This window comes from Crocodylus siamensis, chromosome 1 (genome assembly GCF_052110815.1).
Source record: "Crocodylus siamensis isolate JL-2025a chromosome 1, ASM5211081v1, whole genome shotgun sequence".
NCBI classification, from domain to species: Eukaryota; Metazoa; Chordata; order Crocodylia; family Crocodylidae; genus Crocodylus; species Crocodylus siamensis.
In genome coordinates, this window is record NC_143395.1 from 316,314,392 (window position 1) to 316,334,205 (window position 19,814).

The window sequence follows — 19,814 nt, forward strand, 5'->3', positions numbered from 1 at the left end:
TGCTTACTGTGCATTAGCCTAATAACATTGTGCAGTAGCATGTACTGCACATTTAGTTAGTACTTTATTAAAGAAGTACTAAACTAAACACTCAGTATCTAGAGTGCATTAATGAATGTGTAGATGTGGCCTCTGACTGCCTATTTGTTGTGCTAATCTGACAGGCCCAGCTGTCAGAGAGTGGTACTTAGCCATGTTACTCTAAGTCAAAAGGCAGGATAGATATGAACCTTTATAGACTAAAATATATATCTATATATAATTTATAGATTTTGTGAACCCAGTCTTACATCATCAGATGCTGTGAAGAGGCATGCAGAGTATAAAAAGGAGAGAGAGGCCCAGCTATATCGTGCATTTTTATGCTAAGATTTCATGACACCTAGGGATTAAAGTGCTCAAAAACAATTTCTTTTAAAAAAGCAGGGGGAAGCATTTATTATTTCACCTAAAGGTTTCTAGCCTGCACCTCAGTCTTTGCAAGCTTCTCTGTGTTCCCTTCTGTCTAGTTCCTCTCATCTCTGGTTGAGAGAAGCAGAATCCCTTTCTTCCTTCACTAAGTGCATGTCAAGAATTCCCCTGGAGCTTCTACTGACAACCTGCTTGACTTCTTTCTGTACTTGTTGGCATCTTTCAGGTTTTCCTATCCACTTTGCTATTAGGTTTTTACCGGGAAAACTAAAGTTTACTAGCCCAATCGGAGGCAGTTCACTTTCCTATTCTTTCTTTAAGGAAACAATGCACTTTATCTTTGCCATTATTTTATATCTTATTTGTTTTATTCCATAACACCTCCCATGAAGTCAAGGTGAGATAGGGTATATATATTTGTAATATATATATATATTTCATACATATAACTCCCTTATTGTCTGTATTCCTTTTGTCCTACTGTCTCACACCCTAACTCAGAAGCTAAGAAGATATTAGTTTCTATTGGTTTTTATTTGTAGATGTTTTTATGTGATCTGTGATTAAGGTGAGACTTCAGCTGAACAGATAATAGAGGCTTGCAGGCATGTCCTCAAAGCCTCCACTTTGTCCATAACTGGGTATATCTGGCCCTGTCTCACTTGGCATCCAAGGTATCGGGTCTTTTCCTTCCTTAGGATTCACTTGTATTTGCTATTAGGCCAGCATCGTTCAGTTTCTGAAGTATGACCCTGAGCACTCATTGATGATCTTCCCAACTAATTGAAAAAAATAATCACATCATCTGTATACACATCTCCATATTCCTGATGTGGTGCCAGTAATTTATTCATAACACTTAGAGTAGTGGCTGCTGCTCCTTGGAGCCCAAAGGGCATCCATTTAAACTTGCGTAGTCCCCATGGTATCCTGCAAGCTGTCTTTTCCTGATCCTCCTTTTCCAGTGTTATCTGCAGGAATCCTGGTATCCCTGATTTAAAAAACCCACAAATTCTCTAATAAAAATTTTCAAATTCTCTGATTAATGCCCGCCTACCAAAATTGGTTATTGAAATGGAAGCCCCCTTGCTTCCCCCCCCACCCTCAAAGCCCCCTAGCAGGAGGCAGCAGCTGCTGAAATGAAGCCAAGCACGGAGCCTGGCTCCCCCTTTTTGCTGCCTGCTGCGTGCCTGCTGTGGGCTTGTGTGGGGGGGGTGAGGGGTGGCTCCTTGCTGCTGTGCACACTCCTGGGGGGCAGGGGGTACCCATGTCCCCTAGATCAGGGCAGGGGCAGGGGCAGTGTGGGCTGCCTGCTGCAGGCTTGGGCTCCTGCCCTGTTGCCCTCCCATGGGGCCTCTGCAGCCCAGTGAGTGCAACCTGGCTCTGCAGGGCAAAGCAGGGCCATGCAAGAAAGCTTCTTGCTGCTGTGAGCTCCCTGCTGCCCTGGTGAGGCATTCTCTGCCTGTGCAGCACCAGCAGCAATGCAGGGTTGTGTCCCTCACTGCTGATGTGTTACCAGGGCAGAATGGAGCTCACAGTGACAAGCAGCTCTGCTGTGTGGCTCTGCTCTGCCCAGCAGTGCCAGGTTGCACCTGTCAAGCTGCAAAGGCCCCAGGGGAGGGCAGCAGGGTGGGAGCTTGAGTCCGCAGTAGGGAGCCCACACCACCCTCGGCCCTACCTCATGCACAGATCTTGGGGGCACAGGTCCCCCCTGCTCCCCCAGGAATGTGTGCACTGGCAGAGAGCCAGTCTCATTCCTGACACCCCCCCCCCCCCCCCCCCCCCCCCCCCCCCCCGGATGAGCTGCTGCATCCCAACAAGAAAATATCCTGTTTCCTTCAGGTAAAGTACAGAGGAAGTTGAGATAAAGGGCTACTGTTAGAACCAAGAGTGTATGATCTGCAAGTGCTCAGACTGCTTATTCTGGTATCTCTTTATAAATTCAGGTATCTAATTTTGGGGGACTAAGCTTAACATTTTTGTTAAGCCCAATTCCAAAAAGAAAAATTTAGAGGGGAGATTGAGTTCAGCCTCTCTCCTCTCCAAAATTGAGTGTGTTTTAATGCACAACACAGTGCACCAGAAGTATCACTACAACAGTGTCCAAACTGCAGCAGGATCTCTAAACCTAGGCACCGATTCTAATCATCGTGTGAAAGAATTTATATTTCATTATGGGACTGTTGAGCTGTCAGCAGCAACAGTAACCTCCACTGGATGACTGGAAATAAATATGGTCTGTAACTTTTGGTAATCTTCTGCTCTTAGCAATGACAAATTGTAAATATATATGTCTTATATACGGTCTGTTTTTCAAGCCACATGTTCACATGCCTCAGAACAAATTTGTGTATATATATATTTTTAATCCAGATGATTTGAAAGAAAAGGCTGAGAAATATTAGAGAGAGTCAAAGCAGCTGTGGTACAAAACATGGAGCCGATACTAAAAAAAATAAAGGATTAGATTTTTTCCAAGAACGTTTAATGCTAACTAATAAAAAGGTAGAAGTCTTATCCAAGAAAAATTAGGAGTCAGATTTGACAGTGACAAACAAGGGAAATTCCTGTCTTGGGTGTACTGAAGTTTTTTTCAGAATTGCATAAAGACCAAAAAAGATTTGAAAACAAGGCTTAAGCAAAGAATGTTAAAACTTTGACTGTTTCCCCCCAAAATTGTATCTGGTAATTTGAAGAGCTTTTTGCCAAGTATTTTAACTTTCTGCTTTGAAGAGACTGCCAACTGGTAAATCTATCAGTTCTGGTCTTTCCAGAATTGTTTTGATATCCTATAAATCACTGGTTATAAGAAACATCATTCTTAAGGCAGTCAAGAATAAAAGAAATTCAGTGTCACAAAGATTGGTTTTCTTTCTCAGCTCTTCTTATCTTCTTTGAAAGAGAGGAAAAATATGGATGGCTCTCCTGTTTCCATTTAAGTTAATGGGAGTTTTGTCATTTATTAAGGAGTAAGTTCTTTCTCCTTTATGTGTCCAGAGAGAGAGCAAAATGTTTTAGTGTTTTAACTCACAGAATTGAAAAGCAGAAAACCTCTAGTTACAATCCCATCTCAGGCAGTAAATCTATCTGCAGCCATAGGAAAGTCTCCCAATCTCTAAAATAAGGTTAATGATTTACTCATCTCAAGATACTGCAAAGTTTGGTGAGCTAACATGTGGACCCTTTCCCATCCAGGAAACTGCTTAGTACTAAAACTGTTTTAATGTAGTGGTCAAACTTCTACCTTTCACATTACCAGAGAAAGTAGATTATTTTATTTTCAGCAACTTATCACAGATGTCAGGAAGTATGGAATTCATTAAACAGGAGACTGAATGAGTCTGGTTTTAATTTTCCTTTTATAGTCAATCATAAAGTCCTTTCTCTCTGTTAGGACAAAAAGCTTTTATCTTATCAGAGAGCCTAGACTTTAAAACATTTTAAACTCCACATATTTGTTTTCATTATCCAGATCTGTGGAGGTTATGATTAATGTGGTTTCTGAAAGATATCTGTTTATAATGCCTTGTTTGTTTGAAGCTTCTTATTTGAAGGATTTATGAGAAAAAAGTAGTAGTAATGTTTTCTTTGGTCAAATATTGTTACTGTCTTATGTCAAATTATTGAATATGCAGTGGGTCTATGGATTTATGATTGTCTAATACGGTGGATTCCCCTCTTCTGGGGATGAAAGCCATTAGCAAGCCTGGACCCCAGCAAGAACAAGTGCTTATTCAGCTAACCAGGTCTATGGGTGTTATATTCTAGGAATCCTTTTGGGGTAAGGCTAGGAGGGATTTTCATAAGTCCACTGTATTGATCTGACTCGGCTCCCAATGAAGTTAATGGGAGTTTTCATATTGGCTGCAATAGGGCCCAGATTTCACCAGAAGAACTATTGAAAATCCCACTCAGTGTCTCAGACCTTCTATAATTTATATTCTAACTAATTTCCAATAATAAAGAAAATCTCTAAACTCAGCAATTTTACTTGCATGTCATACTAATATTTTTGAAAATTGGGATACCCAAATCCCCCTGCCATTTATAAGAGCTGTGACCTCAATCTATGTCCACTTGTGATTTCCAGGCATGGTGGGAAGCTGAATTCTGAAAACAAAGTCACATATTGGAAGGAAGTCATTCTGTGTATTGAAACAGTTTGCTTCCATAATCAAGCAATGAAAGAAGGCAGTCTCATTTAGGGGAAGATTCAAGAGACAGATGCAACTCCTGGTGGCATCAATAATTATGCAAAAACAAGGACAGAGCTCTAAACCACAATATCATTACTGGTTGTAAAGGCATCTTTTACTGAAATAAAATTTATGGTAGTTAAACTATAGGAATTATCTACTACAACAGCTGAATTTGCATTGTGCAAATCTATGCAAAGGATCTACACAGCTGCTTGTCAGAGTGTGGCTTCTTGATTGGATGTGTATTATTGCACATAATATTGATAACAAAGGCTAACTGCCTAATACAATTCACAGAGTAAAAACTCTGCTTGGGGGTTAGATTTTATTAACTTATTTTTATATTTGTTTTTGGGTGAGAGGTTTGGTGTACTGATATAGGAGACTATGACAAAATAATTGCGTATTTACTCAAGGCAAAACATACTGCGTTGACTCTTCAGACAGGTGCTAGAGGAGGAAACAACCCCAGAAGAGTATAAAAAAGGAACCATTATAAAACTTCCTAAGAGAGGATTTGAGCAAGTGCAAAAACTGATGCGATTCTGCTGTCAGTCCCATAAACATTCTTTTGCACAGATACATGACATAGAAGCTTACAGTACCACTGACATAGCCATGGATTTCAAAAGCCACAGGCTTTTTATTCTATAAGGTTTTGGTTGGCTTTTGCCCCCTCTCCCCCATTTGTTTGACTTGATTATATTTTTATGTCATATAACATGACGGGACAAACCAATAAAAACCAGCTATTGCTTGCCTTAAGTTTTATTGACTTTCAGACAGACAACCTTTGACATTAATTAGGACAGAGTAGAGCTCTCTCGGCCCTCTGGTAAAACTACCCACATTTTCCAAAATCTATATGAAGATAACAAATATTGTGTGATGATCTATAATGAGGAATTAAGCACCTTGGTTTGATATTATTATTGGGATTTGTTTCGATTCTGTCTTCTTTCTTGTGGTGTTTGGTATTGAAAGGGCTATGCAATGCCAAATGCACAACTCCTCTAGGTTCACTACCCATATAAAAAAACCAGCAGCACCTTGTGTGGGATACCTGGCATCACATTTTCCTTGGTGAATAATAATAAATAAAACATATCCAAATTTATCTTTTTACTATAATAAACAACAAATGAAAACCTTACAAAGGAAAAAAAATCACAATATAAACATATATAATTTCCTATTGCTCCTTGGTAGCAAATAAGCTGAGAACTGGCTTCACTATCCCTGAGACTCCTTGTATACTGAGTCTGGTTAGCAGCAGATTGAATTTATCTTTTTAATAGCCTTTGAATTGATCCAATGCAATTCTGTTATGTCTTCTTTTGAGCAGGTGCTCAGAGCAGGACACATGCCTTTTTGGCTGAGAGAAGCATCCACATTTCCCTTCAACCTTCTTCAGTTTCTGGGGCACTGGACAGAATTTTTTACCTCTCTAGCAGCAGGAGCCATCCCTAATCAGTTAGTGTTTTCAAAAGGACAGTCCATTGCAGTCTACCAGACCCTGCCCCTATTCACAGAGGGTTGTCTCAGAATACTCCTCTCTGGGCCCCAACTGCCACGCAGGCTCCCACACGGTTCCTGGGACAGAGGGTTTTTTCCCCTCTCCCCTTGACCTCAGAGATAACACCTAACATGGCTACTAGTCACCACAACATATCCCCACTGAGTATGCTCAAGAGGGTCTCACCTACCTTCCCAAGATGGATACATCTTTAAAAGTTCCCTTCTATAGTACAGTCTAATCCCAACTCCTAAACAAATTGGTTTTAAAACAGGTAAAAAAACAAAGGTTAAATAAAAGAATTATGCCACCATTTTTCTAGAAAGAGAAACCTTGAGAACTGCAGCACCTTTCATAAACCTGGTAATTGCACCTATAATATGGAAATTCAATATAAAAGCTGATTTTTGGAAGCTTGCTCCAACCTGGAGTTCTAAAACCATCAGCAGTACTACTTAGCTTCAGATCTTTAATTGTAATGTAAGCACACTCTTGTATGTGTCAGAGTAAAGGAAGAACACTGGAAAGAGCAATGGAAGCTAAACAGCTTTCCATGTGGATGCCTGCACCAGACTTTTGAGAATAACATGTTTAGACCAAATTAAGAATGTCGTAATGGACCAGTAGTACATAGGAGAAGGTGGATTTGCTGTGGCCAGGTTTTGAGAATGCTGTTCGGCAGAGTCCCCAAGGAGGTCCTGTTCTGTTGACCCAAGCAGAAGGAAAAAAAGTTGACCCAGAAAGATCTTTCTTGGCATGATAAAAACAGCAACTTCACAGAGAAAGAACTTGAACAAATTAAAATATGTGATTCAGGATAAGGCTGGCTGGTGGTGATTGACCTCCATGCTATGCACCTGGAGGTATGATGATTGTAGTGGATTGTCTGGAGTTTTAAGATAGAAAGGCTTGAGCTCTGAATGGAAAGGAGGAATTTACACAGAAACACTCTTTGAAGCCAAATAAAATCGGATTGCCGTTGTACTGAAAGTCACTCAGAGTTTTTTCAGGTTTTTCTCTGAGCAGTTTTTCCTTTCTGTAAGAACTCTCCAACCTCTATTGAGCTTTCTCCATTATTGAAATATTTACATAATAAATGGGTAAAGCTCCAAAATTGCCCTGAAGAATAGTCATCTCTCCATATCCTCACTAGCTTTATCCACATTTTCTCCTCTACCCATTTTCCTTGCTTCTCAGAATGGTACTGCCAGTTTGGCAGATAAAAGTCACAATGAAGAACTCCTTTGTCCAGTTCAGCAACATTATTACACCCTACATAAACAAACACCAGTGTAAAATTATAGCTTCCTTCTTCAGTAGTCCTATGCATTCCTTATTTGATATTAAATAGAGGTTTATGGATAACTTCAACAAATTAGGTGAGCCTCTGATATAAACTAGTTCTGTTGTTTCATAACTACTGTTACTAGAGATGATACTGCTGTAACTAGGATAGCCTTGTAAAATAATTTGGTGCAGTAGAAAATGATTTGGATAGATAGACAGTGAAAGGCTGTAGTAAATTACATTCCTTTTTCCAATGGATTTTTGCACATTCAGCTTTAAATGAGACAGTATCATCTATCACTACACTCACTGTTTTTAAGTTTGAGGCATTCCCAACTTTTTTAGTGTATCACTGATTAAAGATCCAAAATATGTAATGCTACCACATCGATACATCTCCCACCTGCTTGCCTAAGACGGCATACTTTCTGTCTTTTATTACTTCTTTCAAGCATAGAAATTTATGTGGAGTTCAGTATATTGTCATTTTTATAGTATATTTTTAAAGGGATTACATAAAGATTTTTAATATTTATGTAATGAAAAGTAGTCCTTTAACAATGTAGCTAGTCAGAGGAATAAATTAATCTAAATTATAGTGCCTCAATTTTATTTAATAGGTTTTATGCTGCACTATTTTGTCAAAATATTTAGTATAATAGTCATTTCCTGTACTTTGACTGGGAAGCAAGTCAGAGACGCATCCTCAGAGATGGGTGGTGGCAAGCCTCTCCTCACAACATTTGTCATGATTAAAACTGAGGCCATGAGTCTCCCTGTCCTTGGTTTCTGCATCTGAAATGTGAATATTTTAACAGTGTATGGTCTTCTGATTAAGACAATATATATTCAGTTTTAATTTTCTGTGAGACAGATTGTAATCATGTCCAGGGTACTAACCCAAATTAATACCACTTTACTTATTCCAGGACCTGGAGTGGTAACACAGTTTAAGAGCACAACGGAAAACATACTGCATATTGGTCTAAACCAAAAAAAATAAAAAGGTGTCTGGACTAATTGTGATGATTGATAGGTGTGAAGCTGTGCTTGGATAAGGACATTTCCAGAGTAGGAATATTTGCAATGTTCTCACCAGTGAAATAAGTTCCTATTTATGCTGAGTCTCAAATCTACCCTGCAGATCTGACAGGAGGATTTTGCCCTCAGGACTTAACATTTGAAAGTGGCATAACAGCTGAAGTTGCTAGGTCTAGAGTGTAATGCTTAATGAATAAGTCCAAAGATTGCCAGGTAGCTATATGAGAGATTTGTTCAACAGATGGAGGTGCTTTTTCCACTGAAAAAGAGATACCATAGCCTTTATAAGACAGGCATAAGGCAAAGAGGCTAGGAATACTTTGAACTTATAAACCTTTTAAATGTAACATTTTCACTGGTTTTGCAGTACTGAAATAGGATCTTGTCTGCCTTTGTTATAATCCCTTTCTAGAAATATGGTTTTTACAGAATTCCTCAGTACAGTAAAAGGACTATGTTGGAACTACAGTGTATGATGTAAAGTTATTTCAAATAACTGTTCATTCTGTGGCAGACCTGGAGCTGCTATAAAGTGATCTAACCATACTGATATAATAACTTTATAAGTGTTTAAGGTTATCTGGGACATGAGGTAAAGTTCATGTACAGTTATACTGTATATTATCAGATTTTCTTAGAGGTATGTGTTAATTTAGCTTAACTTGAATGGTGGAAAACCAAGCACAAAAGCCACACAATGGCTCTAGATAAATTACTTCTTGACAAATACATGTGGGGAAAACAGGACTCTAGGGGTGCCTACAAATATTTAGGGGCTGCGCTCTAACTCAGTGCTATGAGTTAAGAGCCCTAACTCCCCAAGTCAACAGATGTTTGTGTGTTGGGGAATGAAGCCTACCTGCACTGGGCCTGGTTAGCAGGCGGGGGTGCTCCAGCAGCCTGAGGAGGGTGTTGGGATGCCCCACTGCCCACCAGGTCCAGGGCTGCAAGTGGGGGAGGGAGAGGAAGAGGGAGCAGCATGCAGCTGCTGGCTAGGCTGTGCCTGACCAGAACTGGAGTAGGGGAACAGGCTGGAACAGAACCCCTTTGCCTCACAGGCCCCCTCCCAGCTACCCAAGTGGGCACTGGGGGGAGACAAGCCAGATCTACAAGGCAAGGGGGCTCCTTTCCACCTCCCCCCACTCCAGCTCTAGCCACTGTGAAGCCAAGCCAGCAGCTGTTGCTGCCACTGTCAAGAGGCCCAGGCAGCAGGTGGAGCTGGGGGGGAGGGCAGGATGGAGTGGAAACCTTTGCCTTGTGGACCTGGCCCATCTTCTCCCAGTACCCGAGCTGGGATACCTGGAGGGGCAGGGTGGATACATGAGGTGAGGGGGCTCTGTTCCACCCCACCCCCCACAGCTGCTCCAGCCAGGCCAAGCCCAGGTGTCAGCTCCATGCTGCTCCCTCCTGCTCCTCCTCCTTCCCCCACTGACAGCCCCGGAGGTGTGGATAGGCTGATGCCCTCCAGCATGAACAGCAGCCCAGCCCCAAAAAGTATGCATAATTAATACTCAAGGGAACACAAGTTCTCCAAAGCACTCCACTTTACAGCATCTTCATCTCATACCTCATTTGACTAGGGTTAATTTTTGATGTAACAGGCCATTTTAAAAGTACTCTGCAGCTGTGCACGTGGGTTACATCACTGCTGTGGAGCACTTTTAGGGGCCCAATTACACAAAAAATGTAACTTGTGTAAGCACGCTAGGTCAGTAACCTCTTGATCAGCACTTAGGATGGAATCCTAGTTTATTTACATGGCTCAATGTTGTTGGACAAAAGACCAATGCACGGGTTCAGCAACCAAGGTCTTTACTGAGTGACACACATAGACCAAGTAGGTCTATGTGAGTGACACACAGAGAGCAATGGTGTATCTAAAATCATTTGTACTCACATATATGCACACAGGCTAATCCACTGGTGCTCCAGTTCAGTCACAATGGCTAGTCCTGGTGCCTCTTGACACAGTGAGCTTATAGGAGGGACGCTGGTAGTTTTCTCCCAAGTTGATGTGAATGGCATACAGTATTGTCAGGGCCTGGTCTTCACTGTCCTTTTATACTTAGTTTAGGCAGACTTTGCTGCAGTGCCCCTGACAACCCGCTTAGCCAGTCACCTTGTTGCTGTTGAGCTGGCTCTAGTCATCTGCCTCATGGCTTAGATATGCAGGTAGTAAGATGGCTGGTAAGGAGTTACTTTGATTTACAACATCCTGAGACGAGACAAGGTGTCTGTTTACTCCTCATCTTCTTCTAGATGGTTTGTTTATTCTTCTCAAGGCTGCTTTCTCAGTAGACTGGGTACGCTTGATACCATATTCATTCACTCACTCATGCATTCATCTAAAATTAATTTTTGATAATATTCTCAGCAATGTCACTTGTCCATTTTTGGCATTTACACACAGTTTGCAGTTCTGTTCCACAATGTATAGAGGCATAAGCATTCACATGACTGCTGAGTTTAGGCCCTAGGCTTCACCCTAGCCAAGCAGGTACAAGGCCCCATACCTGCATACCCTGGGCAAGTGTAAATCAAAAAATTATAGCCTTGAGAAAGCCTGTGACTAGTGAGTGCTAGTTAGCAGCAGTGCCTCCCATGTTTTATCCCAAGAGAACAGTGGCTAGGGCACTTGCCCAAGAAGTGGGGGACCCAGATTCTAGGTCCCTGTTACTCAGTGAGCATTTAAACCAGCATCTCTGGCTTCTAACCACCAGCCTAGGGAGGATGGCAATATACAGTCCATTCTCCAGCAGTCCTTTGGAAGGTAGACCCCTGGACAACAAAGAGATGAGGATATATGAGACCAGAAATAAGGAGAGGCTACTCTAGAAGTGAGGGGATGCTCAGTTCCCAGGGAACCAATGCGACAGTTGTTCCCCATTTCATTCAATGAATAGTAAATGCAAGGTACATTGGCTCATCATCCAAAGAAGCTCTGGTGAAGGGACTGGAAAATGCCTAACCTGTGCCCTGCATCCACCCCACTTCGGAAGCTGGAGAGATTTGGGTCTTCTACTTTGTGCCTGCCTCCGTTCAATGACACAATCCCGTGCTGCCTTTGCCCGGGCCACTGGACTAACTAGCCTGGGACTCTCATGTAGACCCCGGAGGATTCCTCAATGACTCTCAGGGTGACCCCCAAACTCACCTCCCTCAACTTTGGATGGATTTTCAGTGGAGGGGGTCCCCTCAGAGGATGCTTCCAGAGTTGTCATGGGTCTCGGCAGATGCCTACGGGGCTCCAACCTCCCCTACACCCCAGCCATGCACCACCAGTGAGATGGGCCTCAGGATCTTTTCAACTGGCCCCTGTAGATGTCCTCCCCAGTTCCCTCGTCCCACTTTACAGGCCAGCCCCTGGACTCTTGCCAAAGCCGGAGGGCATGGGGATGCTTGATCTTCAGCACTGTCCCTCTCAACATCTCATGCGCTTCACGGTGGATGCTCACCCTAGAGAAGCCCTGCACTGCAGGAGCCCTGGTGTAACAAAACCCAAAAGAAAACTCTGAAAAAAAAAGGGAATGCTACAAGTGAGAGGCAAAAGGAAAAGCAAAGCAAAGAGGGGGACCCACAGGGGGGAAGAAGCCCCATGCCCCCTTCACCCCTAGGCCGGCGCGTCCCCTGTGCTGGGGTACATGCTTTAGCCCTGGCTGGGGTCTATGTGATCCCCTCCAGGATCCGCCTCTTCCCTAAACTGTGGCACCTGCTGCTCCCCTGCCATTCCCCACAGGACTCTCCTGGCGCAGGGATTTTCCCCCACGCCTACGGCTGCTATTGGCTTTGCTACCAGCTCCCTTAATCTTCTCCAGTCTTCCCCGGCACGAAGATGTTCCGCAGTCTTCTGCTGCTGCTACTGCCAGCCTCCCTGCCAGCTCCTGTGATCTTTGCTGGTCTTCCCCAGCATGAAGATCCTCTGTGGCTCCCTCTGCTGCCGCTGCTGCCGGCCTCCCTGCCAGCTCATTTGATTTTCGCAGGCCTTCTCCGGTGCGAAGATCCTCCACAGCTCCTCCTACCGCCACCGCAGCTGTTGCACATGGCGGCTGGGCGTGCTTCGCACAGCAGTTCCCCGCCACTGCTCCTACACTCCTCGCGCCCCCACTCGCACTTACAGGGCCGGTTTTTATCTTTGCCAGGTGACGTCTCTTCCTGACGTCACCCAGCTTCAGCTGAAGATAAGCGCAGCTGATAAACCACATGGGCCTCCTCTCCACCCTGGACTCCTGCAACAGGTAGGCTTCTTTCTAGTTTTCCTTCCCCCTGGGGTCTGCCTCTGGCTGAGGCTTCCCCTTTGACCAGCCCTGCATCCCTGGGACATACTTCTTGGGATGATTTCCTGAGTTGTAGGCTATTGGGCTAAATTGTGGTCTATCCTATTCTCTGCCTGGTTTTTGCTGGTCCACAATCTCAGGATTTAAGCTCAGATGTATGAATACAGAGCTAGGTGCCAGCCCAGCCGGAGTGCAGCCTGCTGATCACACACAGTAGATGTGTGGACACTACACAGCTTTATTACAGGTGGGATAGAATCACAAACTGGGTATAAATGCCAAAAATGCTAGTTTCTCAGCTGGGTAAGTGCCACTTGGGCATGTAGGCTAGGGACAGACATTCAAAAAACATGAGCCTGAATTGATTCAATCTTTGCAAGTTAGTCTAACCTGGCTAGACTGAACCAATTGGTAACCAGACAGACATTCTCTCTGGACTGAGGAAATTCAGGTACATGCCTGCAGTGGCTCAGGCTAGAAGTCAGAGGGCTCTAGAGCAGCCCTCCCCTCCCTTCCACAGGGCTGAGATGAGATGGGGTGTGGTCAGGCCTAGTCAGGATGCTCTGATTTCCCCCCCACCCCCGCTCACCTCTGAACAGCCCAGAAGGGGATGTTTCTCACCACCAACTCAGTGTTTATCAACCCATTAAGAAAACAAAGCCACTCTCCACTAACTAATGGAGCTATTCTTAAACAGCTGTTCTTAAACGCCTTTTTCAAAGAAGGACATTAAGCTACCTGTTGTTTAGCTCCAAAAAGCCAGTCTGCCTTTTTCATCTCCCACAGCACAGATGGTAGCTAGCATGTGGTCTCCTAGCTAATGCTGAGATGTCCGTGTAAAGCAGAGGGGTGGGGGAAATAATCCCTACTTAGAAGAGAGAAGCCAGGCAGATGCTCTGTGCCTGCAAGTCTCTGCCAGAGCTGCAGCCAGGGAACAGGGGAGGAGCCAGCTCCACCCAGCCCAGAGAGCATGCCGTGATGCTAGGGGTGGCTGGTTTATTTTAAACCAGCAAGGGGTCTGGGACTGACATTGCATAAACCAGTTTTAACCAAAATAGCTTCAATTCTAGGTTAATTCAACCAAACTTGTAGGTCAGTTCAACCAGGTTTATCTCAAATGAGTTTCAGCCATTTTCAAATTGAACATCTGTTCTGTTACAGATTTAAACCAGGTTCTGATCACTTAAACTAGTTTATGTTTAATGCTTGTCCCTAGCTGTAAAGTGAAACAGGATTCTGCCCTGAGAGGGCAGTTACAAGATCATGTCCTAAACTCACGCCTAAAATGACACCTGTTTTTTTCTAAAGATGGAACCCTAGGAAACCCTAGGGCATGTCCCCATGAGTGCGCACATGCAGTTTGTGTCATTGCAGAACCACCTGCAGCACTGCAAACTGCACACGCCACACCTGCAGGTGTTCACCATGCTACTAATTCATGGAACAGTGGGTTCTTTTGACAGTGGGAGATTCTGGTGTCAATAAAACCCGCTCTAGAAAAAAGTGGGGTGATGCACATGGTGGCGGCAGCATATGCTGCCTGAAACCAGAGCCTGGCCAGCCAGAGCCATGCTCCAGCTTCCAGCCAGGCTCAACGTGCCCAAATTGTTGCTGCTGCTGCTGCTGCTGCTGTGGGAGGCCCAGGAGGCCCTCAGAATCCCAGGTAAAGCTGCTGGGGTCAGCCCAGGTGCTGGCCTAGTTTTCCTTACCCCACTTGGGACAACTTGCCATATGCCAGAGTGCGCGTGCTGGGGCATTCCCCATGGACAACTAGCAGCAGCAAAAACATGTGCTACTGCTAATTGTCCCTAGGAATGCACTTTTCCACTCATGGGGATGTGCCCCTAGAGATTAATGGGATACTAAATAATTAAAACAAACTGTGAAAAGTAGGTTGATGTGATGGGTGTGTTATTCCCAGTGAGAAAGATGGGCATGTTTACTATGACGCAGGTCTTGCAAAAATGCCTGAAAGCAGCTGAGGCCTCTCCAGGTTCCAAAGGATTGTAAGACTCAAGAGAAGACAGGTAGGGAAACAGCCTCTTTTACGATCTGTGTTCTGAAATGACTTGCTTCTAAGTAAAATAATTGTTTGCTTAAAGAAGTATGATTCATAGAAACTATTTATTAATTCTTCCTTGATGGACTGGAACTGCAGCTACTGAGTTTGAATTCAAGCTTGCATATGGGAACTGAAGCTCAAGTCATGGTCTTAGAATTGTTGGATTTACACCCAGCCCTTATACCTTTGTCCTAGGCGGACACAACCTTCAGACCAACCACAACACCTATTTATTCACCTATTTGATAATAGGTGAATTTACTGATACAGAGTAATAACAAAAAAACCCAATAATACAAAAAATTATATATCTAACAATCCTAGGGCTGTCTTCAGAGTCAAAGTACATCTTGTCAGGATGCAGGCTCCACTCCTGAGGCTCTGTCCAGGTGTCAGATGTCAGAAGTCTGTAGGTGGGATGCCAAGGCCCACAGCCCCCTCCAGTGGGGTGCATGAGATGGGCTGCTGGTATGCCCTTGGTCCGTGGTGGCCTCAGGGACCCTTCCTAGGGGATGGGGACGGGGACCCCTCTCAACAAAGAGAAGGAGGCACAGGACAAAGGGAGAGCAATGAGAAGGAACAGAGAGGGACCTTTTGTCAATCTTAAGCCTCTGCTTTTTGTATTCTCCTTCTCACTTGATAACTCCTGATAACTCTTCATCCATGGCTACCTCTGGTTGGTTGTCTCTCTCTGGTCACATGTCCATGTAGCCTTCCAGGCCTTCTAATTTGTTCTGTTTTCCCAAAACCGGGACTTAGGCCCCCCTCTGCTCTGGGGCCTTGTTGCGGTGTCACTTATCTTGTGTTATGGGACAGTATCATACATACTTCCTTGGTTCCTAGGTTGTTTTCTGGACTATATGTCCTTGTTGTGTTAGACAACCTGTCTCCCTTGAAGACTGTGATCATGTGTTATGGCATGCCCCCCTCAATTCTCAGGCTGTGTCCATCCATTGGCCTTGTTGTGCTAGATAGCCTGTCTGTTTTCAGGGCCATGAGAAGTTCTGTGTGCATCTCCCAAGTTCTTTAAAAGCCCATTAACCCCTGCTTCCCAGCATCATAGTTTCATAGTTAGTAGGGTCAGAAGGGACCTGATCAGATCATCAAGTCTGACCCTCTGCCATGGCATGAAAGAGTACTGGGGTCAAATGACCCCAGCAAGGTGGTTGTCTAGCCTTGTCTTAAAGTCCCCCAGGGTAGGAGCCCTTACATATATGCATATATCTATACCTGTAGGTCAGTTCCCAAAAAACAGACCTTTAAATACTATTTCTAAGCAAATAAGAATGAGGAAATTAAATTTCATCCCTGGGGGAGGTGACATCTTGAAGTCTGAGACCTTGTGCTCTTGAACAGGCTAGGAGGGATCAACGGTCCAGTTAGTTCACCAGCCATGACAGTCTTTGGTGTTGGTTTAGTGGCTTCCACTCTGTGGAAGCCAGTAAATGCATAGATGGATGAAGGCACATTTTAAAACTACCCAGTAACCTGTAGCAGTTAAGTGAAGGCCACCTGGACAGTCTGCCTAACAGTAGCTGTTTGTCAGTAAACCTGTCCTTCAATGCTACAGCTTCATAGATTTCATAGACATTAGGGCTGGAATGGACCTCGGAAAATCATCGAGTCCAGCCCTCTGCCCAAAGGGCAGGAAGTCAGCTGGGGTCATAGGATCCCAGCAACATAAGCATCCAATTTGCTTTGAAGGTGTTGAATGTAGATACTTGAACCATCTCCGATGGCAGGCTGTTCCAGACCTTGGGGGCTTGAACAGTAAAGAAATTCTTCCTTATGTCCAGCCTAAAAGAGTCTCGCAGTAGTTTATGACAATTCGACCTCATCATCGCTTGGGGCGCTCTGGTGAACAAACGATCCCCCGAATCGTGGTGGTCACCCTTGATAAACTTGTAGGTTCAGATCAGATCAGATCACCCCTGAGCCTGCACTTTTCCAGGCTAAAGAGCCCCATGACTCTTAGCCTGTCATTGTAAGTTCTGTTTTCCTGACCTCTGATCATGCACATGGCTCTTCTCTGGACTCTCTCAGGCTTCTCCACATCCTTTTTGAATTGTGGAGCCCAAAACTGGACGCAGTACTCCAGCTGCAGCCTCACCACAGCTGAGTACAAGGGGAGAATGACGTCCCGGGATTTGCTTGAGGATGCAAATTTGATCTATGGATGCAAGCCAGCATTTTGATCGCTTTACTAGCCGCAGCATCGCATTGCAGGCTCATGTTCATCTTGTGGTCAGTGATAACCCCCAAGTCTCTTTCTTCCATAGTGCTAGCCAGCATAGCACTGCCGAGCCTATAAGGATGCTGCAGGTTTTTCCTCCCAAGGTGGAGAACTTTGCATTTTTCGGTGTTAAACACCATCAGGTTCTCATCCACCCATTTGCTGAGCCTGTCCAGGTCAGCCTGGATCACCCGCCTGTCTTCCGGTATGGATGCTTTGCCCCAAAGTTTGGCATCATTGGTGAACTTGGCCAGTCCGCTCCTGACTCCAATGTCCATATCATTAATGAAGATGTTGAACAATATGGGTCGAAGGACAGAGCTTTGGGGGACTCCACTGGTCACAGGACACCATGATGAGTGACTGCCATTAATTACTACTGTCTGGGTCCGACTATGGAGCCAATTTCTCACCCAGCAGATCATGGTGGACCCAAAGCCACAATTGGCCAGGTGTGCCAAGAGGTGATCATGGGATACCAGATTGAAGGCTTTTTTGAAGTCAAGATATATGACATCAATCTTTTCTCCCTTGTCCAGGTGATAGGTCACCTGGTCATAGAAGGAAATGAGATTGGTCAAGCAAGACCTACCTGCAACAAACCCGTGCTGGGCTATGATGTTTACCAGCTCCTTGAGTACCCTGGGGTGTAGATTGTCAGGGCCGGCTGACTTGAAGGTATCCATCTTCCCAAGATGTTCCTTCACGAGGTCAGCATTTATGGAGGGCAGGGGATCTCCCTCACCCAGACCTCCCTGTCCAGTAGCAGGCATGGGCGTCCCATGGGACTGATGAAAGACTGATGCAAAGTACCCATTTAATAGGTTAGCTTTTTCCTGAGCGTCAGTTGTCAGTTGCCCCATCTGGTTCAGCAGGGGTCCAATGTTGCCCTTGCTTTTTCTCTGGCTCCCCAAGTATCTGAAAAAGGACTTTTTATTGTCCGTGATGCTTGAAGCTAGTTGGAGTTCAGTTGCAGCCTTGGCTTTCCTAGTTTGCTCCCTGCAGGACCGGACCAGTGCAGAATAATCCTCCTTGGAGGTGAATCATCCTGTCCTCCATCCTTTGTAGGCTTTTCTTTTTAGCCTCAGGAGGTCTGCTAGGTCCCTAGAGAGCCAGGGGGGCTGCTGTTGCCTTTTGCTGCCTTTCCTCCGAGATGGAATAGACTTAGCTTGTGCATTGAGGATTTCTCCTTTGATGAGCAAACACTCTTCTTGAACTCCCCTCTCCCTGGGGTCATGGTCCCTTAGGGCCTGACTGACAAGCCTCCTGAGCTTGTCAAAGTCGGCTTTTCTGAAGTCAAGGACTTCCGTGTTGCTGACTGACTTGCCAGTTTTATGGCGGATGGTCAAGGTGATCAGCTCATGGTCGCTGTCACCCAGCTTCCCATTGATCACTAGGTCGCCAATTAGGTCATCCCCTGTAGCCACTACCATGTTGAGCAGCGCTTTGCCTCTCGTTGGCCCATAGACTTCTTCAGTCAGTTAGAGGTCATCCACACACGAGAGGAAGCTTTGTGACTGCTCAGATTTTGCTGAGTGATGCTCCCACGAGATGTCCGGGTAATTAAAGTCACCCATAACAACCATGGTCCTGGAGCATGCGGCCTCAGCCAGTTCCTGGGCGAACTCCTGGTCGAGCCTAGGACTTTGAGTGGGAGGTCTGTAGTAGACTCCCACTGTTGTGTCCCCTGTGCCATGTTCCCCACGGATTTTAACCCAGAGGGTCTCCAGTCATTCACCCTGGTCGCCAATATCAGCTTGCAGGGACATGTAGCTTTCCTTGACATAGAGAGCTACACCCCAGCCCCTTTTATCTACACGATGCCTCCTGTACAGGATATAGCCCTCTATACCCGCGGTCCAGTGATGGGTGGAGTCCCACCAGGTCTCCATTATCCCTATGACATCATAATTATTTGCATTGAGCAGGAGGACAAGCTGCTCCTGATTATTCCCCAAGCTCCTGGCATTTGTGCCCTTGGGGGCTCTTGCCTTGCCCACAGATTGTACCAGGGCTGGGGCAAGGGTGGGATCCCTTAAGTGCCTTAGCCCGCTGGCTTTGCAAGGGTTGCTCAGCAGGCCAGCAGTGGCGGTAGTCCCCCCATCTCCCAATGGGCTTAGTTTAAAGCCTGGTGGAGCAGGTCAGCTAGTCTGGCTGAGAAGAGCCTCCTCCCCTGGGGAGAGAGGTGGAGCCATCCCTTCCCAGCAGCTCACTGTCTTTCTCGCCAAAGAATGTGATCATGGAAGCCAAAGCCTTCCCGATGACACCAGCGCCACAGTCTTTGGTTGACTACGTGGATCCTCCTCTCCCATAGCCCGAGACTGGGAGGATCGACGAGAACACCACCTGTGCCCCCAGACCATTTAGCCCTGCTCCCAAATCCCTGTAGCACCTCATGACCAGGCTGGGAGCGCTCCGAGCCATGTCATTGGTGCCCACGTGAATAAGGAGCATAGGATAGTGGTCTGTGGGCTGGAGGAGCTTTGGGATCTTCTCTGCAATGTTCTAGATGCGGGCCCCGGGGAAGCAGCAGACTTCCCGGACTAAGGGGTCGGGGTGGCAGATTGCTCCCTCAGTCCCCTCAGGATGGAGTCTCCCACAACAAACACCTTACGTTTTGTCTTGAGGAGAGCGGGAACGGTAGCTGCAGTTGAGCCTGTGTTGCCTGTGGGAGCTGGGAACTCAGCAGGCTCTGCTGGAGCTGCAAGAGGTGCATACCTGTTGCTAAGCTCCGGCGGGGAAGGGGCCTTGGTGCGGCGGGCCTTAGGGCCCTTAACCACCTTTGTCCATG

General features: G+C 45.4%; 1 protein-coding gene across 4 annotated transcripts in view; it reads left to right on the top strand.

Annotated features, from left to right (window-relative positions):
* Positions 1-19,814, top strand: part of NALCN (sodium leak channel, non-selective) — a 486,033-nt gene that overhangs the window by 139,262 nt on the left and 326,957 nt on the right. The window lies entirely within an intron of this gene.